The following is a 27,691-nucleotide window of genomic DNA, read 5'->3' on the forward strand; positions in this document are numbered from 1 at the left end:
TATATTTGTTCCTCACATTTTATTTATTTTTTCTGAAGAAACAGAAAATTTTGATTTATTGAAGCAATTTAAGCAAAACAAGCAACTAAAGCATAATTACTTTGAACATTTGCAAGCAGAAATATAAGAATGCCAGAGATCTTATTCTCAGACCTAAGTCCCTGTTAACTGTTTAAGTTATATAAAAAACGGAGGAAAAAATCAGGCTGAAAAAATGCCATCCTGAAAAAGAATCAGTTTAGTTTATACATTAATGTTCTCCTAAAGACCTAGTGAGTGAAACACAACATTTATGATCAACAAAAATGGCCTTCTGACAGAAAACAATTATGAGCTGCATAAAAGTATATGTTTTAACTATTTTACAAGTGGTTGACCAGTTTTCCCAGCACCACTTGTTAAAGAGATTGTCTTTTCTCCATTGTATAGTCTTGCGTCCTTTGTCAAAGATAAGGTGTCCATAGGTGCATGAATTTATCTCTGGGCTTTCTATTTTGTTCCATTAACTCAACTTCTCACCCCCTTCCTGTGGTGGATTCATTTCGATATTTGGGAAAACTAATATAATATTGTAAAGTTTAAAAATAAAATAAAATTTAAAAAAAATAAAAATTAAATTAAATTAAAAAAATATATATTCTAGTAGTTTTAACTGATTTTAAACAACTTTTGACACAAAGATATCCTCTAATAATAATGTTATTTCAGTGTCATAAAATAGACATGGGATCATAACTCCTCCTAAAGGAGGTCAATCCTGGGTGTTCATTGGAAGAACTGATGTTGAGGCTGAAACTCCAATATTTGGCCACCTGATGCGAAGAGCTGACACATTGGAAAAGACCCTGATGCTGGGAAAGAATGAGGGCAGAAGGAGAAGGGGACAACAGAGGATGAGATGTTTGGATGGCATCACTGACTCTATGGACATGGGTTTGGGTAGATTCTGGGAGTTGGTGATTGACAGAGAGGCCTGGTGTGCTGTGGTTCATAGGGTAGAAAAGAGTGGGATACAACTGAGCGACTGAACTGAACTGAACACAACTCCTCCTACCAATATGGGTACTTTCAGAAAGAATAACCTTATTTCAGGCATAAATTTTTCAAAAATTATTTTGGCACATGCTCACAATTTGTACTATAAACTGTATACTGGTTTATAGCCAGTATGTAGATATACTTTTTCCAATTAGTTAGTATATATCGGTTATGTCCTTGGGAAGTAGCAGTGCTCAAAAATAGGATTTAGGTAGTGGGAGACAAGTAATACCTACTTTGAAACGTTTTCCTTCTGAAATTAGTGTAGAACTTTGGGGTAATTCATTTGTGTATCAGGGTATCAGAACCAAACATAGATTTTTGGAGAAAAATCCCAGACTTGCTTTTCTGTATCTGAGTGCCCATCTCTAGGGAGATGATCTTTCAAACATATGGCAGTCTTGGTCTGGGTCCTAAAAACCAATGCAATATTGTAATTAGCCTCTAATTAAAATAAATAAATTTTTTAATACAGTAGGAGAGTGCAACAGCTGGCATACTGGGCCTGGCCTCCAGTGAACAGGCAAGAAGAATTACCAGCTGGAGGAGGAAGTGGCAGTGGAAGATGGTAGAGTTGAAGGATCAGCAGCAGTAGAAGATGAGACAAACTGCATGAATTTCATGCTTGAAATTCAAGTCTGAGAGTTCACACTTAAAGGTCTATATTCATGGAACTTACTGAATACTAGTCTATTAGTTTGCTCTTGAAGTGAAGACTCTTTGTGACCCCATGGACTGTAGCCCACCAGGCTCCTTGGTCCATGGAATTTTCCAGGCATGAATACTGGAGTGGGTTGCCATTTCCTTCTCCAGGGGATCTTCCCGACCCAGGGATCGAACCCAGGTCTCCCACACTGTAGGCAAATGCTTTACCATCTGAGCTACCAGGTAAGCCCATAATCAACCAGAAAAAATGCCAGTGATTTAATAAAGAGTAATATTTCTGTTCTGATCATTTTAGATGCAACCATTATTCTGTTTTTTTCCCCCCTCAAAGTATTTTTGATAATTCTATTTCTCACAAATTAAACTTATGGTTTATTTCTTCTTCTTGATAAATCTAACCTTCTCCAACTTTCTTTTAAAAATAATTTTGCTATGTTAATTGCTCTTGGCAATGCCTCCAATTTCATATCTGCTACAAATTTCATTAACACACTGTTTTCTCCATCTTCCAAATCATTAATTAAGTTGTTAAACAAGATCAACCCTCACACTGATCCCTGTGACACTCCATTAAATACACTGACATTTTGTTTGGTATACTTCAGCTAGTTTTATATTCAAAAGGCTCTGCTTTTATCCAAGCCAATTTGAGTTTTTATCACTATTCCTTGACACTTCATGAAATATTTTATTTGCTATTCTTAAGTAGATATATTGCATATCATTGGGTACTTTGTGGTTGAAGTAGCCTGGAATTATTTAAAAATTATGAATTTTGAGGTATAATTACTTTAATAGAAAAGTTCCCAATTATTTTTTTCTTATAATATTTTTCTTTAATTATGTGCATTATTAGTATTTTATTCAACTCTTTTTGAGACATCCCCAATTTCTTTTTTACAATGAGAGTTTCACTCTAATTCTATACCCTTTTCAAAAAATAACACTATTTTATTGACAATTATCTTCATACTGAAATATACATATCTAGATTCACTAAAATACATTTCATCATATAATTTTGTGTTTATTATTTGTTTTCCATAATTCCTTTATTATTGCTTTTTCAAGTCTGATACTTGTTAATTTGCCAGCACACATGACTTTCATTATTGATCCTAATTAATTCACATTCATTTTAAATACTTTTGTTTATGTAGATTTAACCATTTCTTTCAAATTCTAACCTATTCACAAAGGCTGTTTATTTGGAAATTGAACTTATAATTGTGCAATAATAGAGACTCCAATTATTTTGCAAGTTTTAAATCTATTTATTCATCTTGAACCTAAATAATACACAGTGTTTCTTACTTATGAAAAAGTTTAGATAATTTATTTCTTCAAAATTAGTACTAAAATGCATTTTCTTTCATTTGATACCATATTACTCATAGAACAATATATTATTTAGTTAAAAATAAAGATTAATTAATAGTAAACAAATCATGATTGGACTTTTGTCTAGTTTAAAGACTTACGGACTACAAACTTTTATATTTTAACAGTTCATTGTGCACTTATACATAATCTGCTATGTTTCAAAAAGTGTAATGGGCACTGAGGATTTCACAAGTTGAATGAGACCCAAGTTGACTTAGGACAAGACACAAGAATGCTGATTAATTATCAGAGAAGACTATGAACCAGAAAAGAATATAAATTGAACCTTGGTTTTCATAGAGAAGATCTCATAGGAAAATCAAGTGGATCTGACCAGAAGACACTTGAAAAGGCTCAGAAGTTCAAGATGTAAGAGATCAGGTAGGTCAGGAAAGCAAAAAAATCGGCTTTTATATTGGGTAGGCATATAAGTTTGTCCTCTCCAACTTTAAGCTTGGAGTTTACCCAACTGCATTTCAAGAATAAGCATATTTTGTGGAACATTTTTCAGTTTCATTTATCTTGGAGAAGCAAAAGTGGGGGTGACACATAGAATTGAAAAAGTGGGGAAAAATCACACAGAGAAATGAAGAACCACACTTTATCTTTTTTACTTGTCTTTTACTCAGACCAAAAAATTGTAAGATTTGGAAGGTTTATTCTTGGGAAAAACTGAGCTGCCTTAAGGGAGAGGACTTCTAGATACGGATGTATATGGACTGCACTTACTTACTCACTAACTGATCTTCATTTATACATTAGTAGAGTACTCTAGCTGTTGACAAAGCATACAATTTCTAAGTAAATTTTATTGAACAAGCCAACAGAGGTCTTGTGAAACAACATTGCAATAGTAAAGAGAGATAAAAATAAATAACTAAAAAATGGAACTCTGATGAAACAGAAATAGAAGGAAATAAAAGAAAGGAGTTTAGATACTAGGTTTCATATTTCAGAAAAATAATAAAAAGTGATCATTTAGCATTGGGTGCTATTAAAATGTAGAAAAAAGAAAATCATAAAATATAAAAGTAAAATGACATGCATTTTAAAACATCAAATCTGATCGATAAAACTCAGCACTTCCTAAGATAAAAAATGAGAACAATGAGACAATTAGGAATCCATTAATTAAAATGTTGGGCTTCCCTGGTGGCTCAGTTGGTAAATAATGTGCCTGCAGTGTAGGAGACTCAGGTTTGATCCCTGGGTTTGGAAAATCTGCTGGAGAAGGAAATGGCAACCTACTCTAGTATTCTTGCCTGGGAAATCCCATGGACAAAGGACCCTAGTGGGTTTCAGCAGGATTGCAAAGAATCGGCTAAGACTTAGCAACTGAACCACCAATTATAATGCTAAGGGGAAAAAAAAAAAAAAGCTAGGGAAAGTATTGCATTAAAACAAACAAAATTCCTCCAAAACTGAAGAACATGAGTCTATTATTGAAAGGATCCAGTGAGTGTCAATCCCATAAAATGTTGAAGAAGAAGAAGATACCAAGGTATCATTATAAAATCTCTAAACATATCTTAAGCTTTCAGGAAGGCATAAATCAGACTTTGTTATGTGAAAGTTGTTGAAAATTAGACTTGAGAAATAATTTAATATACAACACTGGGTGAAATGGTTTCTGCATAAAATTCTTTATCCACCTTTGTTAGTTTCCTAGGATTGTACAATTTTGGTTTTTTAAAACAACGGAAATGTAGTCTCTCAAGTTGTTGTGAACACAGTCCTTCCTGTGACTCTAGGATAGAATATTTCCCTGACTTTTCTATTTTATAGTGGCTCCAGGCATACCTGGTTTGGCATTGCATGGCTCCAATCTCTGCTTCAATCTTGACATGGTTTTCTCTCCCCCAGGACTTAATCTCAAATCTCCCTATTCCTTTCTTTTATAAGAACACTTTCTCATTGAAATTAGAGAACATATTAAATCCAAAATAATTTCATCTCAAGATCCTTCACTAAACTGAATCTGTTAAGACCCTTCTACTAAAAATGGTCACGTTCACGGGTTATGAGAGTTAGGACACAGACATGTCTTTTTTTATGGGGGCCATTATTTAGTCCACCATGCCTATAAAATTATATATCAATGCATATATACTATGTGTATATATATGTATATATATACATATATACACACACACACACATATATATATGTATATATATAGGCTTCTTTTTAAATAAAATCAAATCTTAGAATATCCCCCTCCCTTGCACTCTTTCATGAAATCTAATGGAGACTGGGCTGCAGTAAACAATAAATTAACCAAGAAAATGTACTACTAATTGCAGAGTGAATAAGAGCTCCAGCAGAGGAGAGCATGGGCAGAAATTCCAAAAGGAAAGGACAATTTCATGGCACTAGGAGTGTATCAAGTCACAGAGTCCCAGTTGAAGCAGAATATGGTAAGTTTCCAAGAGAGAGGCAATCAGGAGAAGAAAAATGGAGTTTGCACATTTGAAAAATATTGGTAGGTATTTGAAAGATCTGGTGAAATAGATAAAACAGCAATGTAAATTTTATGAATAAAACTGTTATGTAAGGAGAACACTGTCTCCAGAAAAAATTAACATATAATGAAGAAAATCATACATGACATTTTTTAGTACAGAAGAAACTATAATCATATGAAAAAGATACAGATGGACCACTGATTTAACCAAAAATTGTGATAAAACTACATTGAAAGAAGAAAAAGAGGGGATGTATTTTCAGAGAAGAAAGCCTGTAAGATGTCAATCTTATTCTGTGATGTAGGATGTAAGTAGATAATGTTGAGCTTAATAAAGGGCAGAACAGCATATCTTATGCTACTTGGAAGTATGAAGATAAGGGAGGGAGAGTGGGGAGGAAAGTACCAGATTAGAGTTCTGCCCTTTTTCAGCATCAGTCTTTTTGTTCAGTATGGTCTTTAAACTATATACATGTAACATGTTAATTGTAACTTAAAAAAATGAATGCTATTGTACTGAATGATCTTACCTGATATATGAGTTAACCCTGTCACTTAAAATTTAGAGTATTTTGTATTTTATAAATTATATAATTTGATCCTTTAAACAAACTTGAGCAAGAACAGATATTGTTAACTTCATTTTAATGTTGAAGATAATTTGGAAAGTAGGTGGCATTTCAAAGACATATTTAATGAATTGCAATGCCTGATATGGTTTATTTCCAGTTTAATATTGTTTATGTTCCAGTGTAACTCACTCTGTTAAACATAGAGCAATTTATTTTCTCTTGCTTTAGCTTTTATTTTCTATTAAAATATTACTGCATTGCGTGTGTTTTGCTAAAATTCCTAAAAATTACTTGGAACTTATCTCTGAATTTTTCTAAATGACTTCTTGTCATTAGATTCCCCTAAACCCATTAAATTTGGCTGAGCATGGATGTTTCCCTCCCTAAAAATCCTCAGAGGCACATAGCTACCATATGTAATTGGGCATCCTGAACCAAATTACACTCATAAAATAGGGCTTAAGTTTTCAGATCTTAAATGTATCATCTGAGAAAGATTTCCTGTGGATGTTTATACCAAGTATTGTCTCATCAGCAGTCAGCAACACTGACAAGGCATAAAAGAGGGGAGAAAGCACAGACACACGGAACGGATGGAAAAAGAAAGGTTCCTGAACAGAAAATCAACACAATGCTTCAAGGACTCTGGCTACAAAACCTTCTCTGTTTTAATGATGCTCTCCATTTGTAAATTCTTCTTGAGACCAGCAAATTGTATGCTTGTTTAGTCTGCTTTGCTTAATAAGCATTTCTGCACACAACCCTACACACAGAGTTTAAGGATGGGATTTCTTTGGATATTTATTTAGTTTTATGAAATACAAGTTAAAGTAGTATTTGCATTTTTATCTTGAATAATCCTTCTATCTCAAATTTTAATTAACACTCAGGACCCCATATCACTAATTTTATTGCATTATCATTTTTATTTTTCATTAATCTCCTCAAAGAATCTAACTAGTCCTTTCACTATAATGAAATAAACTATGATTTATTATCAATCAATATTCTACTTGAGAACCAGTTTCACTTAGTCTAAAGATAGAAATGAAGAAAGAGTAGATATTTAAGTGTTTTGCATAGTTCTTTTATTTGTTTATTTATTTGCATCATTCTTTTAAAGGAATCGAATACAAAGGAAAATTTGATATTGGAATAAAGATGTACAATGTACAGGGAATAATGTTTATAATAAGATAAAATCATAATTTTATGTTGTGATCATACGACCAGAAAAATGCAAATGGATTCCTTACATTTAGTAAATTAAACTTTAACTATATATACATGTGTGTATTTATAAATAATATTCTGTACATTGTCCAAGCATATTTCTTTCACATAAATACTAAATCAGACAAAGTATTGAATATAAGTCACATATATAAAGATCAATAAGTAAAAGCAGCTTTTTAGTTATATCTCCAGATTCTGTAATGAGAGATCCAGGATGAGCTCAGCTGGGTTGTTCTAGAACTGGGTTTCTTGTAAGTTTATTAATGAAGTTGTTGGTCACTGTTGCAGTTATCTCAAGGACACTTTTCCAAGTTCATTCACATTTTTGATGGTAGGCAAAAAGGCGTCTACATGTAAACTCATTCACACACCTGTGGTTCCTTCTCAGGTGGACTTTGTGTTGGCTGTCTGAGTGTCCTTGCAATATAGCAGCTGGCTACCCTGAGAATGAGTTATGAGGAAAATGAGAAAGAGAGAGGAAGGGAGAGAAAGGCAGGGGGGAATGGGGGAGGGAGAGAAACTCAAGAGGGAAGTTGAAATCTTTGATAATCTAATGTTGGATGTAACATTTCTACTATATTCTATTCACTAGAAGCAAGTCATGTAACCTCGACAACAAACCAGAGGAAGGAAATTAAGCACCACCTCTTCGGAGGAGAGATATAAAAGAATTTGTCAACCTGTCTTTAAAACCACCTCAAGAGCCATGTTATCAGTATTTGAATTGAAGTTGCAAACACTCCTTAGATAATCTAAGATGCCTGTGTTGTGATCATCAGCTACTGACATTTTTCAGTCCCTGCCTTTTTGGGAATGCCAGTAATGACTGCCTCTCCTTGTCCACCCAGAGGTTCAGTTCAGTTCATTTCAGTCACTCAGTCGTGTCCGACTCTTTGTGACCCCGTGGACTGCAGCACGCCAGGCTTTCCTGTCCATCACCAACTTCCGGAGTTTGCTCAAACTCATCTCCATTGAGTCGGTGATACCATCCAACCATCTCATCCTGTCATCCCCTTCTCCTTCTGCCCTCAATCTTTCCCAGCATCAGGGTCTTTTCCAATGAGTCAGTTCGTCTTATCAGGTGGCCAGAGTATTGGAGCTTCAGCATCAGTCCTTCCAATGAATATTCAGGACTTTAGGATGGACTGGTTGGATCTCCTTGCAGTCCAAGGGACTCTCAAGAGTCTTCTCCAACACCACAGTTCAAAAGTATCAACTCTTTGGCACTCAGCTTTCTTTATAGTCCAACTCTCACATCTATACATGACTACTGGAAAAACCATAGCTTTGAAAAGATGAATCTTTGTTGGCAAAGTAATGTGTCTGTTTTTTAATATGCTGTCTTAGGTTGGTCATAACTTTTCTTCCAAGGAGCAAGTGTCTTTTAATTTCATGGTTACAGTCACCATCTGCAGTGATTTTGGAGCCCCCAAAAATAAAGTCTGACACTGTTTTTACTGCTTCCCCATCTATTTGCCATGAAGTGATGGGGCCAGATTCAATGATCTTAGTTTTCTAAATATTGAGTTTTAAGCCAGCTTTTTCATTCTCTTCTTTCACTTTCATCAAGAGACTCTTTAGTTCTTTAATTTCTGCCATAAGGATGGGGTCATATGTATATCTGAGGTTACTGATATTTCTCCTGGCAATCTTGATTCCAGCTTGTGCGTCCTCCAGCCCAGCGTTTCTCATGATGTACTCTGCATATAAGTTAAATAAGCAGGTTGACAATATACAGCCTTGACGTACTCCTTTTCCAATTTGGAACCAGTCTGTTGTTCCATGTCCAGTTCTAACTGTTGCTTTCTGACCTGCATACAGACTTCTCAGGAGGCAGGTCAGGTGGTCTGGTATTCCCATCTCTTTAAGAATTTTCCAATTTGTTGTGATCCACACAGTCAAAAGCTTTGGCATAGTCAATGAAGCAGAAGTAGATGTTTTTTTGAAACTCTCCACTCACAAGTAAATAAAGCCAAGTTAGAAACCAGAAAATCTTTGCTTTATTATCTCTAATAATATGCTGTGCTGTCAGTGCTAATTTGTCCTCATAAAATGACGAGAGATTTTTCTCAGTCTGGAGAGCTCATGTTTAGGACCTATTGGAACACAATGGGAAAGCTTCCTTGATTACTATTCCTCCTTCTGCTTCCCATGTGTGAGCTCCTCTAGAGCATTTTCTTATGTTATAGGCATTCTATGTTCATGTGCTTAAGATCTGATTTTCCTACCTCTTCCACAGAGAGTGAATTTCTTAAAAAGCAAGCAACCATAGTTGTGACAACATGTTGTCTGGATTGTCATGGACAGGCTGTTATTCTCCTGGAATAGAATTAGAGATTCTGTTTCTGTTTTCCCTGCTTCACCAAATTTGCTGATTTATTTATGGTAATTCTAACATTCTCTTCTATTAGGAGGTTATTACTAACAAGGAGTTATCCTGAGACTAAATGGGATATTGACTGAACAGTGAAAGAAATAGAAGGATTTTTACAGCGCTAAGTAGAAGATAAAATACAGTCAACTTGTTGCCTTGTTTGGGTAATGAAACCTTCTCATTATTTTTCTAATTACTTGGTCACTTTATGATCCTCACATCTAAAAGTTGTTAAAAATGTGAAAAATAAAATCAAGTGAAGTGAACTAAAAACAAGTAAGCACCAAAGGAAATAGATAAAAACAAATAACTTATCTTTTAATTACAAAAAATCAATTTAGCAACCACTGGGAAGGGGGAAAAAAAGGGATACATGTCTTATTGGTAGATTTTAGACTACTTAGCAAGGTTATTTATCATCAGTGTTAGCAGAATTAGTGCCCTTTGGTAGATATCTTGAAAGGTGAGCCTCACTTCAGATCATTACTGCCAGTGAGGATACAGGTAGAAAAGATACAGACAAACACATATTCCTAAGATTCTTTTTACCTTCCTACAACTCTAAAAATAAATAATAATGCAATCATATATCATTCTTTTATTTGCTTTTAATTATTATATTTTTCATGGGGCTTCCTTGGTGGCTAGATGGTAAGGAATCTGCCTGAAGATCCCTGGACAAGGGCATGGAAACCCACTCCAGTATTCTTGCTTAGAGAATTCCATGAACAGAGGAGCCTGGTGGGCGACACTCCGTGGGGCTGCAAAGAGTTGGACATGAAAATCTGTGCTTTGGAATTTAAATCTTCCTAATTAGATAATCTTCTAACTTTATTTTAAAACTTTACATTTTAATATCTTTACTTTTCCAATAAATATATTTTATGTAATTTCTTGAAGATCATTGTTTATATCCACAAATATCTGATTCAATTGATTTGAAATTAATATGCAATGTGAAAATTTGCAACCATGTGTTGTGACCACACTGGAGTATATGCAAATATAAAATCTCTATGCTGTACATCTGAAATTAGTACAATGTTATAAAATATGAAACATGATATGAGAAATAGAGAAACCAAATCTATTTAAAATTTTAACTTAAAAAGTATTATAAAGAATGCTTTTCTTCTTCATCTTTTTTTCAGTTTTATTCTGATATTATCTGATGACTTTTGCTTAATTTCTCTTTTAAAATTGAGCAAAAAGTTTATTTATTTACAGTAAGCTCTTGCTGGTGATCTGTTTTAATATAGCATTGTGTACATGTCAATCTCAATTTTTATTGTGACCTACAGCTTCATCTAAGACCACAGATCACTTCTTTGAAATGCAAACCTTACTGAGTTTTCAATAGCTAGTTATTTTTCAAATACACTATTGTATTGATTAGTTCTCCTGTGCATAACATTGAGGCATTCACATTAGTTGTGGGTGGTAGCAGGTACATATCTGTGGTGTGACTTAGAAGAAATCTGTTAGTAGGAATTTTGTAGTGATTGCTACCTTGACAACCACAGGTAATACCTGGCTACTCAGCATGTTTCCACAGGATACCAGATAATTTGCCAGATAATTAAAGATAGTTTACTTGTTGAATTTGTATCTTTTCAAGACAGGCCCAACAAGCAGAGTTTCGGAAAGAGTGATGTGGCGGGAGAATGCAAAACAAGACACAGGATTTCAGTGAAAGGCGAGGATCAGGGGACCAAAACGGCTCCAAGGTGAAGGTCCCAAATCTGAATCCAGGCCAGCTGTATTACACTCTCAGCTGTGAAGGAAAGAAAACACGTGGAGTTAAGCTGTAACTCATGTGGGCATCAGGGCCAAAGAACAAAATGGTCACTAACCACTGAGTAACTAAGAAACAGTAATCAATAACAAATCGGTAACGAAGACTAATATTCTTATCTATCGATTTTCCTCCAGATACATAAAACATGTGACTGAGAGGCCAGTTGGGAAACAGTCAGGGGTTGGTTTTCAGACCCCAGGATCATATCTTGTTTTCAAGACTATGATCTTTTCCCTCTGGACTTGTTCCAAGAGTCTCATGCCATATAGCATCCAGTTTATCAACAATTATAAATTCATTTTGTGGCCCTTGACGGGGCCTGCTTTTCTTTTATACTTCCTGTCTCCTACATATCTCTAAGATATTAGTCTTTACCTGACATTGGATATACTTGCCGTGTACTCCAATGTAGTCTGTGTTGTAAGTGGAAGTCTTTTTACAAGACTTTCACCTTGATTTCTCTCATATTTTAATAAACTGCTCTGAGTAAAGACAACGTGATTTTTAAGAAGACATCTGAAATACCTTCTGGCTAGTCAATTTTCATGAGTATCTTTATGTACATATATGGGAAGGGCAAATGTATCCATACATGTTTGTTGCATGGCTTTGTAATTCAGCATCTAATAAAACAGACATTTATATATGATTAATTAATAAAATTTTATTAAGTAAACATAATGACAACAAAGCAAAACCTGTTTATAAACTTAATTGAGGATTTTATTATTACAGCTTGGCAGCTGTTAATTCTCTGTACATCTTTAGTAGTTAAAGCAAGAATCTGAAAAAGAACTGAAGTTTCTAGACAGTCAAGATTCTAAATTTTTATCTAAGCTAGAATAATAATAAAAAGAAGTGTACTGAAGACTAAATATCAGATATGTGAGAAAACTTGACTCTCTAAAATGTACAATTTTACTATCAATTACAGCACAGAATTTTCTCCTTACTTTGTAGAACATATTTCTGAAAATTCCTGCTATAGGATAATCATCATTGAATAAGTTAAACAATTATTTAAAAAATAGATTTAGGTGGACACATAAATTAGTATATTTAATGTATTATATTTCTATTTTATTTGATATAAGAAACACATTAATATTTTAAGCATTTAATTAATAGAAATGAGTACTATCCATAAATTTTCAATAACTATAACCTTTCATCAGAGTTTCCCTGGGCACTTATTTGTTTTTTGTCATGTTTCTGTCATGAAACAGCCCCACATATAACTGGGTGACGTAACCAAGACAGTTTTTCCTTCATGCTACGTGGCCAAGGAGGCCTCTGCTTATCTTTGCCTCTCAGTGACGCAGGCTGATGATGATTCTATCTACACATGTGCTTCCGTGATCACAGCAGCAAGAAACAACACTACAACAAAGCACGCTCTGGCTCTGGAAGCTTCTTCCTGGAGCACAGAGATGAGACCACATATTTTCCAGGCAGAGCAAGAAGCATAACTAAAAGAAAGTTTAAAGGACAGTGTTGTGTAATCCTCCCACAAATGGGAAACTGAATATTTGTGAATAAGGCTTTAGTCTACTATATCTAGAAAACACATTCCCATGGCTCTTTTCTCTGACTTTTGTCCTTCCTCAGTTTAAATGTTCATTCAATGAATATTTGATGACCCTCTCTATGTACTAGGGATTGTAATTAGGCATGGTAATATAAAAGTAAAAAAAATTCAAATTATGTTAGTTGTGAAGAAAAACAAGCTGCAAAAATAATTTGTCTTTCTATGATCAAGATAATTTTTAATATTTCAGAAAAACTCTTGACTACATAGTCAAATTATACCATATAGCAGGATGTATTATTACTGTCTTCACCATTTAAGAAAACTTGTGTCAATCAAAATATAATATATTGTGATTTACAATGACAAGAAAAACAATAAAAGACACACAGCATCTGCTGTAAAAGGAATGGACCAGGTAGGAGAAGCCTAAAGTGTTGCATGTATGATTCAGAAACTGAATGAAATCTCTAAAAATCCATTTATTTCTCTCTTCTACTCTGTCACCTGGGGTATATGCTTCATCCTAAAATTATGATCTATGACAGTGAGCAAAATTATGATCTATGATAGTGACCAAATATACAAGAAAAAGTTCTTGTATATATATACATCCTGAAAGTGAAGTCATTCATTCATATTCTACTCTTTGCAACCCCGTGGACTATACAGTCCATGAAATTTTCCAGACCAGAATACTCAAGTCGGTAGCATTTCCTTTCTCCAGGGGATTTTCCCAACCCAGTGATCGAACCCAGGTCTCCTGCATTGCAGGTGGATTCTTGACCAACTGAGCTATCAGGGAAGCCCAAATATGTACATCCTAGGCTAGTGGAAATGTAAAATTGATATGTGAATTTTCAATGAATTTTACTTTCACTATGCCTGAGTCATCTACTAACAGGCTAAACTCCCCACTGATGACAAAGATCATACATGGGGATGAGAGAGCTACTTGAAGGGTATGAAAGATTATAAAGTAGGTATTTGCTTTGTCAGAGTGAGAAAAACTGTAAGAAGAGAGTTTCCCTGTGAGTTTCCTGTATTTATGGTTTTAGAATGATATCATAACATGTCACATGGTGGCAAAATTTATAATAGAAAATTACAGTATTTCTAACTGACCTGAAGAACTAGAGGACAGAGACTGGAAAAGTATAACTACTGAAAAGTGAAGGAGATGCTGGAAAAGAGGACAAACATAAGAAGAACCCCAAATTCTTTTCATATACTGCCAAAGTCTCCAGATGATCCCTGAACTGCCTATGAGTAGTGTTTGTCACTCAGTCATGCCTGATTCTTTTCAACTCCATGGACTGTAACCTCTGTCCATGGAATTCTGCAGGCAAGGATACTGGAGTGGGTTGCCATTTCCTTAGCCAGGGGATCTTCCCAACCCAGGGATAAAACCCAGGTCTCCTGCATTGCAGGCAGATTCTTCATCATCTGAGCCACCAGAGAAGCCTATGAGTAGGTACAACTCAAAATAGCTCATGACTAAGGAAAACGAAACAATAAGAACAAAAGAAAAATCAGAACTGACTTGTGACTTGCCAACCACCATAAAGAGAATGCCATTTGATTCCAACCAGGTTAATTGCTTTGTAAGACATAATTTTTTTTTTTTTGCTTTGCTGTTTACATTATTGGCATTATTTACTTTAACCAAGATAAGGAAAAGGCTCAACTTCCCAATAATATTCATATATATATATATATATATATATATATACACACACACACATATATAATATTATTATGGATGGGGTCACAAAAAGGAGTGGAATCTTATCATTTTCAAAAATACAGATGGGCTTGAGAACATTATTTAAGATAAATAAGTCATACAGAGAAAGACACATACTACATGATTTCACTTATATGTGAAATAAAACACACACACACACACACAAATTGCTCATACATACAGAAAAGAGATTGGTAGTTGCCAGATACAGGATGTGAGGGGTAGGTAAAATGGGAGAAGGGGGTAAAATATACAAACTTCCAGCTATAAAATAAGTAATAGAGATATAATGTACAACTAAGTTCTTATCACAAGAAAAATATTACATAACTGTACAGGAACAGGTGTTAACTAGACTTTTGTAGTGATTATTTACCAATATATACTGATACTGAATCATTATATTGTACACTTGAAACTACTATAATATTACACACCAATTATACCTCAATAATTTAAAAAGAGAAGTGAAATTTGAAGATAATAAAACTATTTCTTCAGAGGACTGTAACAGAATCTAGGGTCTAGTAAGTAACAATAATATCTAGTTGCAATCTGAAATTGCATAACACATACACAAATACACACAAAGAAAAATGATATGTGCTTGAGGTTAATGGCAAAAGCCATTCCTAAGATGATACGGATATTTAAATTACCAGAAAAGAAATATAAATCAGCTATCATAACTATGTACCAGAAAGTATGAGGGTAAATGAAAACATGCATATAATGAATGAAAAGATAAGATATTCCAACAGAGAAAAAGATTACATGTAACAGAATCAAATAGGAAACATACATTTCTAGCTATCTGTTATCTTTGTCTACATGGCTATGAATTTATTTAGTTAAGAATAAATGTAGTAGATTTAAGTGATTTTTAAAGATATTAATGTTATGAAAATATATTATACATATTTATCATGTTTTGAGTCAATGTATGCTAAATATTTTATTTAAAAGCTTTCACTTGAGATCTGGATATTCACTCAATTCATCATTAATTGTATTTAGAATGCATTTGGTAGTTAATCATTTTGCATGAATAGTTGGAAAACTTTTGTACAAAAAATATATGTTTTATTTAATATTGCTTTCTATTATCTTGAATTCAATATGTTTCTTAAGGAATTTTCTTTCAAAAAGAGCAGCTCTCAGTTACATTTTAAATAAAATTAAAATTATGTATATTTCCAAAATAGTTTTAAAATTGAGTATTACTCTTTTATCATTTATTATTATTGAATTTGTACAGTTATTTACAACCATACCAAAGTTTTTGGAAATAGAAACATATTTTTTTTTCTTCCAATTTTATTTTATTTTTAAACTTTACATAATTGTATTAGTTTTGCCAAATATCAAAATGAATCCTCCACAGGTATACATGCGCTCCCCATCCCGAACCCTCCTCCCTCCTCCCTCCCCATACCATCCCTCTGGGCCGTCCCAGTGCACCAGCCCCAAGCATCCAGCATCATGCATCGAACCTGGACTGGCAACTCGTTTCCTACATGATATTTTATATGTTTCATTGCCATTCTCCCAAATCTTCCCACCCTCTCCCTCTCCCACAGAGTCCATAAGACTGTTCTATACATCAATCTAACCTTATCATTAAGTTGCTCAGATATGCTCAGAATACCTTTTAATTGCTTTCTGACTTGATTTCCTTGTCTTTAGAACATAGATAATATAATTTCTAACCCTAACTATTTAACATGGTTTTCACAATGAGGAAATAGATAAGGCCTGTAAAGCTTGTTTGGGAATAGAAGCACTATTTAAATATCTGTGAGTACCCATTGGCTTCTAACAGGTGATTTTAAACAACATAATGCTAAAACAAAGACATTTTGTCACATTTCATAACATTTGTCAACTTAAATGTTGTAGAAAGAATAAAAAGGAATGCTTTACTTGTTCTTCTCAGCAAGTATTGAACTGCTAATTCCTTCCTAGACACACAAATACATAGGATTGGTCTAAAAGTTTGTTCAGGTTTTTCTGTATATATGTATGCCTCAGGGCACATAAGCCTAGGTAAGCCTTCGCAGAGAATTCACTGTTGTAGGAGGTTTGGTAAAACCAAAAGCAGGAAGAGCTAGTACATAGGAACATCTCAAGAAGTTGTAAAAAACAAACTAGCAGAAAACTCAGCAGGTAAATACAAAAGGCAGCTGTTAAAACCAGGGATTCAAAGGAAAAGTAAAGAAAAAGTTGGAACAAATCAACTGGAAACAAACTCCAGATGAAATAGTAATCAATAAACACACAAGATATGCTGGACAAGCCTTTATTTCTACAAGTGTTCTGGAGAAAACTGCCTTGAAGCTTCCATTTTTAATCTTCTACTCACCCTGACTCCAAACATTTTTTTCCTTTGACTGAATAAAGTCTTACTTCAACAGAAGATCACAGCAAGCATTTATTTAAGAAAACAGAGCAACAATAACCAACAAAAATTTTGAATCTCTCTTCTCCAGGAGGTTTCTCTACAAGTATTGGAGAATATATCATCTGAACTTACCAGGAGGGGAAAATGGGAATGAGTCAATACATCTTTTTTACCTTTTCAAAATATTATCAGCCATCAATACATTGCTCTGTGCAGATAATCCAATATTAGGACAAAAGATTCATATGACAAGATTATTTTATGTGTTCTTCACAACTATTAAAAATACAATGTTATAAACTGAATTAAGTGTTGTCAATTAAATTTTGAATAAAATACTAACACAGTAATGTTTTAAATCTTTCTCATTAATTTCCTTAAAATTTATCCTGAACAAATTTGAATGTGCATTTAGATATTTTATATTTTGGATATACTCAAACTGGAATGAGGTTTGTTTAACAGATAAAAATATTGATGAAAATCTTCATCATTTCTCTTTTGTCTTGTTTCAATGTATCAGTAAATATTACACATCATATAATTGGTTTTTTAGGTAGTATGGGATACATTTTAATACAGATTAACTGGAGCATTATTCAAGCTATTTTATGATCAGATAAATTATGTAATTCAGCATTAAATTCTGAGTTTTTAAAATTAATATCATCAAACACCTATAAATTCAAGCATTTTGTAATGTATAACATTTATTGTAATATATTACTGTTTGATTAGGATGAATTTCACAGGCATAAATACAAAGACAATCAAATATATACATTTCAAGTTAAAAGTGGCAACTGAGTTGAATTAAATAGGTGGCTACATTGGTAAAGAGACTAAAAATGAGGAAAAAATTTTTATCATTTTTTAATATTAATTTTTATTGAAGTGAGGATGATTTAAAAATTAATATTAGTTTCTGCTGTAAAGTGATTAGTTATACATATGAATATATCTATCTTTTCAAGTTTCTTTTTTCATAGAAATTATTAGAGTATTGAGTAGAGCTTCCTGTGGTATATGGTAGGTTGTTAATACTTATCTATTTTATATATAGTAGAACTAACGCCCAGAAAATATGTCTTTTTCGTTATAGGGGACTGGAATGCAAAAGTAGGAAGTCAAGAAACACCTGGAGTAACAGGCAAATTTGGCCTTGGAGTACACATTGAAGCAGGGCAAAGGCTAATAGACTTTTGCCAAGAGAACTCACTGGTCATGGCAAACACCCTCTTCCAACAACACACGAGAAGACTCTACACATGGACATCACCAGATGGTCGACACCAAAATAAGACTGATTATATTCTTTGCAGCCAAAGGTGGAGAAGCTCCATACAGTCAGCAAAAACAAGACTGGGAGCTGACCATGGCTCAGATCAATAACTCCTTATTGCCAAATTCAGACTGAAATTGAAGAAAGTGGGGAAAACCTCTAGACCATTCAGGTATGACCTAAATCAAATCCCTTATGACTATACAGTTGAAGTGAGAAATCGATTTAAGGGACTAGATCTGATATAGACTGCCTGAAGAACTATGGACGGAGTTTTGTGACATTGTACAGGAGACAGGAATCAAGACCATCCCTAAGAAAAAGAAATGCAAAAAAGCAAAATGGCTGTCTGAGGAGGCCTTACAAATAGCTGTGAAAAGAAGAGAAGTGAAAAGCAAAGGAGGAAAGGAAAGATATAAGCATCTGAATGCAGAGTTCCAAAGGATAGCATGGAGAAATAAGAAAGCCTTCCTCAGTGATCAATGCAAAGAAGAGGAAAACAATAAAATGGAAAAGACTAGAGATCTCCTCAAGAAAATAAGAGTTACCAAGGGAACAGTTCATGCAAAGATGGGCTCAATAAAGGACAGAAATGGTAGGAACCTAATAGAAGCAGAAGATATTAAGAAGAGGTGGCAAGAATACACAGAAGAACTGTATGAAAAAGATCTTCACGACCGAGATAATAACAATGGTGTGATCACTCACACTCACCCAGAGCCAGACATCCTGGAATGTGAAGTCAAGTGGGCTTTAGCAAGCATCGCTATAAACAAAGCTAATGGAGGTGATGGAATTCCAGTTGAGCTATTTCAAATCCTGGAAGATGATACTGTGAAAGTGCTGCACTCAGTATGCCAGCAAATTTGGAAAACTCAGCAGTGGCCACAGGACTGGAAAAGGTCAGTTTTCATTCCAATCCCAAAGAAAGGCAATGCCAAAGAATGCTCAAACTACCGCACAATTGCACTCATCTCACACACTAGTAAAGTAATGCTCAAATTCTCCAAGCCAGGCTTCAGCAATACATGAACCGTGAACCTGCAGATGTTCAAGCTGGTTTTAGAAAAGGCAGAGGAATCAGAGATCAAATTGCCAACATCCGCTGGATCATCAAAAAAGCAAGAGAGTTCCAGAAAAATATCTATTTCTGTTTTATTAACTATGCCAAAGCCTTTGACTGTGTGGATCACAATAAACTGTGGAAAATTCTTAAGGAGATGGGAATACCAGACCACCTGACCTGTCTCTTGAGAAACCTGTATGCAGGTCAGGAAGCAACAGTTAGAAGTGGACATGGAACAACAGACTTGTTGAAATACGAAAAGGAGTACGTCAAGGCTGTATATTGTCAACCTGCTTATTTACCTTATATGCAGAGTACATCATGAGAAACGCTGGGCTGGAAGAAGCACAAGCTGGAATCAAGATTGCCAAGAGAAATATCAATGACTTCAGATATGCAGATGACACCACCCTTATTGCAGAAAGTGAAGAAGAACTAAAGATCCTCTTGCCGAAAGCGAAAGAGGAGAGTGAAAAAGTTGGCTTAAAGCTCAACATTCAGAAAACTAAGATCATGGCATCTGGTCCCATCATTTCATGGCAAATAGATGGGAAACAGTGGAAACAGTGGAAACAGTGTCAGACTTTATTTTTGGGAGCTTCAAAATCACTGAAGATGGTGATTGCAGCCATGAAATTATAGATGCTTACTCCTTGGAAGGAAAGTTATGACCAACCTAGACAGTATATTAAAAAGTAGAGACATTACTTTGTCAACAAATGTCTGTCTAGTCAAGGCTATGGTTTTTCCAGTGGTCATGTATGGATGTGACAGTTGGACTATAAAGAAAGCTGAGCACTGACAAATTGATGCTTTTGAGCTGTGGTGTTGCAGGAGACTCTTGAAAATCTCTTGGACTGCAAGGAGATCCAACCAGTCCATCCTAAAGGAGACCATCTCTGGGTCTTCCTTGGAAGGACTGATGTTGAAGCTGAAACTCCAATATTTTGGCGAACTGAGTTGAAGCACTGACTCATTTGAAAAGACCCTGATCTGGGAAAGATTGAGGTAGGAAGAGAAGGGGATAACAGAGGATGAGATGGTTGGATGGCATCACCGACTTAATGGACATGGATTTGGGTAGACTCCGGGAGTTGGTGATCAACAGGGAAGCCTGGAGTGCTGCTGTTCATGAGGTTGCAAAGAGTAGGACACGACTGAGTGACTGAACTGAATTGATCTAAACTGAGTGTGTATATATTAATCCCATCCTCCCAATTAAAGATAAATATTTGGCTGTTTATTATATTAAAGTTGGTGGACTGATTCTAAAGAGTATAAGTTTTACTTTACATGGAACCACTGACCAGTTCAAATTTAGGAAAGGAGTATGACAAGGCTGTATACGGTCATGCTGTTTATTTAACTTATATTCACAGTACATCATGTGAAATATTAGGCTAGATGAATCACAAATTGGAATCAAGATTTCTTGGAGAAGTATCAACAATCTCAGGTATACAGATAATACCAACCAATGGCAGAAAGTGAAGCAGAACTATAGAGCCTTTTGATGAGAGTGAAAGAGGTGAGTGAGAAAGCCTACTTGAAATTCAACAATTAAAAGAAAAGATCTTGGCATTTTGCCCTTTCATTTCATGACAAATAGAAGGGAAAAAGTGGAAGCAGTGATAGATTTTATTTGCTTGGCCTCCAAAATCACTGCAGACAGTGACTGCAGACGTGAAATTAAAAAAAAAAAAAAAAAAGCATATTCCTTGGAAGGAAAGATATGACAAACCTAGACAGCATATTAAAAAGCAGAGACATCACTTTGCCGACAAAGGTCTATCTAGTTAAAGATATACTTTTTCCAATAGTCGTGTATGGATGTGAGAGTTGGATCACTAAGAAGGTTGAGCATTAAAGAATTGATGCTTTCAAGCTATGGTGCTGGAGAAGACTCTTTAGAGTCCCTTAGAATGCAAGGAGGAGATCACACCAGTTAGTCCTAAGGGAAATCATCCCTTTTTTCATTGAAAAGACTGATGATGAAGTTGAAGCTGCAATATTTTGGCCACCTGAGGTGAAGGGCCTTCTCTTTGGAAAAGACACTGACGCTGGAAAAGATTGAAGGCAAAAAGGGAAGGGGATGACAGAGTATGATATTATTACACAGTATCACTGACTCAATGTACATAAATTTGAGCAAACTCTGGGAGATAGTGGAGGACAGAGGATCCTGGCTTGCTGCAGTCCATGCACAGAGTTGCATGCTATATAACAAGCCAAGAAAAACAACAATATTAATATTTCTGAAGTTTTATTCATTATACACACAGGATTATCAGTTTAACAAGGAAAGCATGATTAATTATTACCTACTTTAGTGTTTGAAGATTTCCTCTTATACTCTCTCTCAGCCATCCTCCTAGATAATAATTTAGAAACATATCTCCATAATCTCACATACCTCTCATCCTACATTCTTGCAAAGCAATTAGCAAAACAAAAAATCACATGTCTGCATTGTATATATGTGATGAGGAACTGGAATACACTTTCTTTAACCTAGAAATTGTGGCTCCAAACAATATTCTGAGAAGAAAACAAAAAATGGATATTCTGTAAGGAATACATTCTTGGGGTTACAGTTTTATTAACAGCCCATTATTCACAATGGCAGATATATACTTCAGGGTAGAAAAAAGGCCTACAATTCATTACACCAGTATCAGATGTATGTTACTAAACACTGAAAGGGGAACTCTGAGCTAGCTATTTGAATTTGACTTTGAGAAGTATATCAGAAAATGAAATTCTATTGAGTTAGCACAATAAAGGATAGTTGGACATTTTCTCTGTTAAGAACCCTTGATGGGAGATCCCCCTTTCTTTGAAATTAAAAAAATAATATTAATAAAGTATAAAAGAAAAAACCTTCAATAAGCATAATGTGCTATGCTGTGCTTAGTGACTCAGTCGTGTCCGCCTCTCTGCGACCCCATAGACTGTGGCCCAGTAGGCTCCTTGGTCCATGGGGATTCTCAAGGTAAGAATACAGAGAAGGTTGCCAGGCCCTCCTCCAGGGGATCTTCCCAACCCAGGGATCAAACCCAGGTCTCCTGCATTGCAGGCAGATTCTTTACCAACTGAGCCACTAGGGAAGCCCAAGAATCCTAGGGTGAGTAGCTTATCCCTTCTCCTGGGGAACTTCCTAATCCAGGAATCAAACCAGGTTCTCTTGCATTGCAAGTGGATTTTTTACCCACTTAGCTACCCAGAAAACCCATATAAGCACAATAGTAGGCTTATGAAAAAGTAAGCCTGGGGGGGTAGATAAAAAGAAGAAAAGTAATATAATATTAAACAATAACAAGTCAGAAAGCATATAATGGAGAAAACTATTTTAAAAATTTCTCATTTTATCAGGATGTAACTGATCACTCTGACACCTCAGAAGTGTCATATTTCAGAAGCACTGCCTTCTACTAAATCATCACTATTTGCTAATGGCCCTATCCTAAATGTTTCACCTATTTTCTCTTTTCTTAACACACGATTTACTTTTTTTCTCTTTATAGATTGTCCAAAACTAAAAGAGTAAAACTGCCAGCCACCTGTCACTTTTAAAAGTTGAGATTTATTTTACTTAATACAAAGGGTAGGAAGCTATAGTAAGAATTCAATATCGGTAAGCAAATCATATAGGTCAGGGAGAAGCTAATGAATCACCTATTCTCATATGTCAGGCAAGTATCTTTCACAATACAGGGGAAAAAATAGAGTTATCATAAAATGGGGATAACTGTCATATAGTTTTTATGCTCTTGCAATGCATTTTTCCCATTTTAAAATTTTCACAGAAATATAAAGCTGCCACTCACTTTCGTTCAACAATAATTAGTTATCATTTAGAATAGATGATAAAATGATGATTCACTGAGACAAAGATACTTGAAAGAAATGTGTCTAGTACTGGCTTGTGAAATCTGGATTGCTTCATAAGAGAAGACGGATGTGACTGGGAATTAAGATTTTATTTATTATCCATAAGCCAAAGAATTGATAGTTTTGAACTGTGTTTTGGAGAAGACTCTCGAGAGTCCCTTGGACTTCAAGGAGATCAAACCAATCAGTCCTAAAGGGAATCAGTCTTGAATATTCATTGGAAGGACTGATGCTGAAACTGAATCTCCGACACTTTGACCACATGATGTGAAGACCTGACTCATTGGAAAGGACCCTGATGCTGGGAAAGATTGAAGGCAGGAGGAGAAGGGGACAACAGAGGATGAGATGGGTGGATGGCATCAGCTACTCAATGAACATGAGTTTGAGCATGCTCCAGGAGATGGTGAAAGACCAGGAAGACCGGCATGCTGCAGTCCATAGGGTTGCAAAGAGTTGGACGAGAATGAGTGACTGAACAAGAACAACAAGCAAAAGATGAGACATATCCCTCTTTAGTTTGTGTAAACTAGTGAGAATCCACTGCATTAAATCTTATGATGAAAATGTGCTTCCAATTATTTCATTAAATGTAATTATTAGATTATTTCCTTGGCTTACCAAATAGAATAGGTTCATATAAAAGCTATTTTTTAGTATACATCAGTGAGATATACATTTGGAAAAATATCTCTGTGCTTCCTATAGCAAAAGATATTTAAAAATTAAAAAGGTATAAGAAAATAAAAATCTGAATTGAGGAAAATTTCATAATATAAAGAATTATGCATCTTTATAATAGTAACATTATCAGTATTAGTATTTTAAATCTCCATTGAAGAACATATTTGTTTCAGTGTAAGCTCAGATCAACAATATATAATAACTAGGACATGGAAGCAACCAGATGTCCACTGGCAGATGAATGAATAAGGAAGTTGTGGTCCATATACAATGGAATATTAATCAACTATAAAAAAACACATTTGAGTCAGTTCTAGTGAGGTGGATGAAACTGGAACGTATTATACGGAGTGAAGTAAATCAGAAAGTGAAAACACCAATATAGTATATTAACGTATATATGGAATTTAGGAAGACGGTAACGACAACCATATATGCAAGACAGCAAAAGAGAAACAGATGTAAAGAACAGACTTTTGGACTCTGTGGGAGAAGGTGAGGGTGGGGTGATTTCAGAGAATAGCACTGAAATATAAAATCACTGCAGATGGTGATTGCAGCCATGAAATTAAAAGATGCTTACTCCTTGGAAGGAAAGTTATGACCAACCTAGATAGCGTATTAAAAAGCAGAGACATTACTTTGCCAACAAAGGTCCGTCTAGTCAAGGCTATGGTTTTTCCAGTAGTCATGTATGGATGTGAGAGTTGGACTGTGAAGATAGCTGGGCGCCAATGAATTGATGCTTTTGAACTGTGGTGTTGGAGAAGACTCTTGAAAGTCCCTTGGACTGCAAGGAGATCCAACCATTCCATTCTGAAGGAGATCAGTCCTGGGTGTTCTTTGAAAGGAACGATGCTAAAGCTGAAATTCCAGTACTTTGGCCACCTCATGTGAAGAGTTGACTCATTGGAAAAGACTCTGATGCTGGGAGGGATTGGGGGCAGGAGGAGAAGGGGACGACAGACAATGAGATGGCTGGGTGGCATCACCGACTCGATGGATGTGAGTGTGAGTGAACTCCAGGAGTTGGTGATTCACAGGGTCACAAAGAGTCAGACATGACTGAGCGACTGAACTGACTGACTGAACTGATGTATATTACCCTCTGTAAAATAGATGAGCATTGCAAGTTTGATGCATGGAGCAGGGCACTCAATGCCAGTACTTTGGGATTGCCCAGAGGGATGGGATGGGGAAGAAAGTTTGGGGGTGGGGAGTTGAGGATTGGGGGTACACCTGTGGCTGATTCATGTGGATGTATGGCAAAAACCACTGCAATACTGTAAAGTCATTATCCTCCAATTAAAATAAATTAATTAATTCAAAAGTATAAAAGAGAAATAAAGAACAATATATAGAAAAACAAAAGCTCTCCTGATGTCTTGGGAACAGTAGAAACAAAACTAATGATGAACAAAATAATAGATATGAATTTCAGAGAACACATTCCAAAGTATAGATAATTACCATTTTTGGTAAAATAAACTGAAACAAAAAGATGTATATAAGGTAGTTACTGTCTTCATTACCATCGTTATATCACCATCCTGTACCTTAATATACAAAAAGGTATAATCTAAACATAAAATTGCCTATATAAAAGCAAAGTTATTAAGATTAGGTTAATGTTGAAATACACCCTAAATTATTTTGAATAAAAAAATGTATTTAAAAATCTTAAGAACACGTAAACATAAAAACCTAGTTACTTACAAAGAGCAAGGCCTGAATGGCTCGCTAACATTGTGACATTATGTGTGTATGTGTATATTTACATATATAGGTATGTCTGTGTGTGTGTGTATATATATATATATAGATTCATATAATTATAATACCTACAGAATTGCCATAGCAAATATTTGATACAAATTAGTTCCCATTTTATTAAATTTTGATTTAATTCATGAAGGAAAAACACAGTTACAAGAGGATTTAGGATACATTATAGATGATACAGAAGATCATCTAATCAGCTTTCTGTGCTGTGCTTAGTCGTTCAGCAGCTCAGTCGTGTACAACTCTGTGATCCTGTGGACTCAGCCCTGCCACCCGCAAGCTCTTGTCCATGGGATTCTCCAGGCAAGAATACTGGAGTCTGGAGTGGGTAGCCATTCCCTCCTCCAGAATAGCTAACAGACTCAGGAATCAAACTAGGGTTTCCAGCATTGCAAGAATATTGGCACCCCACTCCAATAGTCTTGGCTGGAAAATCCCATGGACGGAGGAGCCTGGTGGGCTGCAGTCCATGGGTCACTAAGAGTTGGACACAACTGAGTGACTTCACTTTCACTTTTCACTTTCATGTATTGGAGGAGGAAATGGTAACTCACTTCAGTGTCCTTGCCTGGAGAATCCTAGGGACGGTGGAGCCTGGTGGGCTGCCATCTATGGGGTCTTACAGAGTCAGACACGACTGAAGTGACTTAGCAGCAGCAGCACAGGAAGATTCTTTACCAATGAGCCACCAGGGAAACCCCTTAATAAGCATTGCAAGAGACTAAATATATCATGTGTACATAAATGCTATTTTAATTAAAATTATAATAGCAAATATGTATTGAAATCTTAAAATATCCAAGGCATTCTTATCACCACTGTGTGGATTTTCTTACCTAATTTTGTCCTGAAAATAACTGAATGAATTAGGTACTATGCCTTATATTTACAGACTTTGAAAATCTAAATTGAGGAGCATAAAAGAGAAGAAATAAAATTAATTAAGACAATAGTAGAAATATAACATTTCTACTATGTAGATATGATGAGGGCTGCAAGAAAATACAGAAATGAAAATACTGTTTTATTGAGACAGAGAAAGAGTGACTTTACCTCAGAGCACAAGTTTGTCTGTACCCAATAGTGTTTTTTTTTTTTCTAATTTTATTTTATTTTTAAACTTTACATAATTGTTTTAGTTTTGCCAAATATCAAATAGTGTTTTATACTCTGCATTATTATCACTCTCATACCATAAGCATTTGTTATAATTTTTAACCCAAAATTATTAACTGAAGGCTACAAAGATTTTTTTTCTTAAGTGGTTATTCATATATTCATTGATGAAATGATCCAGAAACAGTTTTTGCCCTATGAAAAGCTTTATTTTTAAAATTATGATATGGTTATTTAAAATACATTATGTATACTTAAAAGAAGATATTTTCTTCTTTAGTGTAATATACACACTAGAGTGTATAGCTAGATAGCACATACATGTATGGCATATATGTAATATGTAAGATATTCACACAACTTTTCATTTGCATGTATCAAGTAGGTACTTATAACTTTTATTATATACACTCATACAGCATACACAAACTACTCATTTTTCTTCCAAAGATTGTACCTTAATAGTAAAAACAAAATAATTTATGTTTGCTTGCATTTTTTATGTGACTTAACTTTATACTAACAGAGGCAAGAAAAAATAATTTTTCATTCATTAAGTATGGATATCAAGAGTCCACACACCACCTTTGGAAACAAAGAGTATCAAGATGTAAACAAACACATGTTCTTTCTCCAGTAAAGACATCTGTAAAACTAAGAAAT

This window comes from Bos indicus x Bos taurus, chromosome 12 (assembly GCF_003369695.1).
Source record: "Bos indicus x Bos taurus breed Angus x Brahman F1 hybrid chromosome 12, Bos_hybrid_MaternalHap_v2.0, whole genome shotgun sequence".
NCBI lineage: Eukaryota > Metazoa > Chordata > Mammalia > Artiodactyla > Bovidae > Bos > Bos indicus x Bos taurus.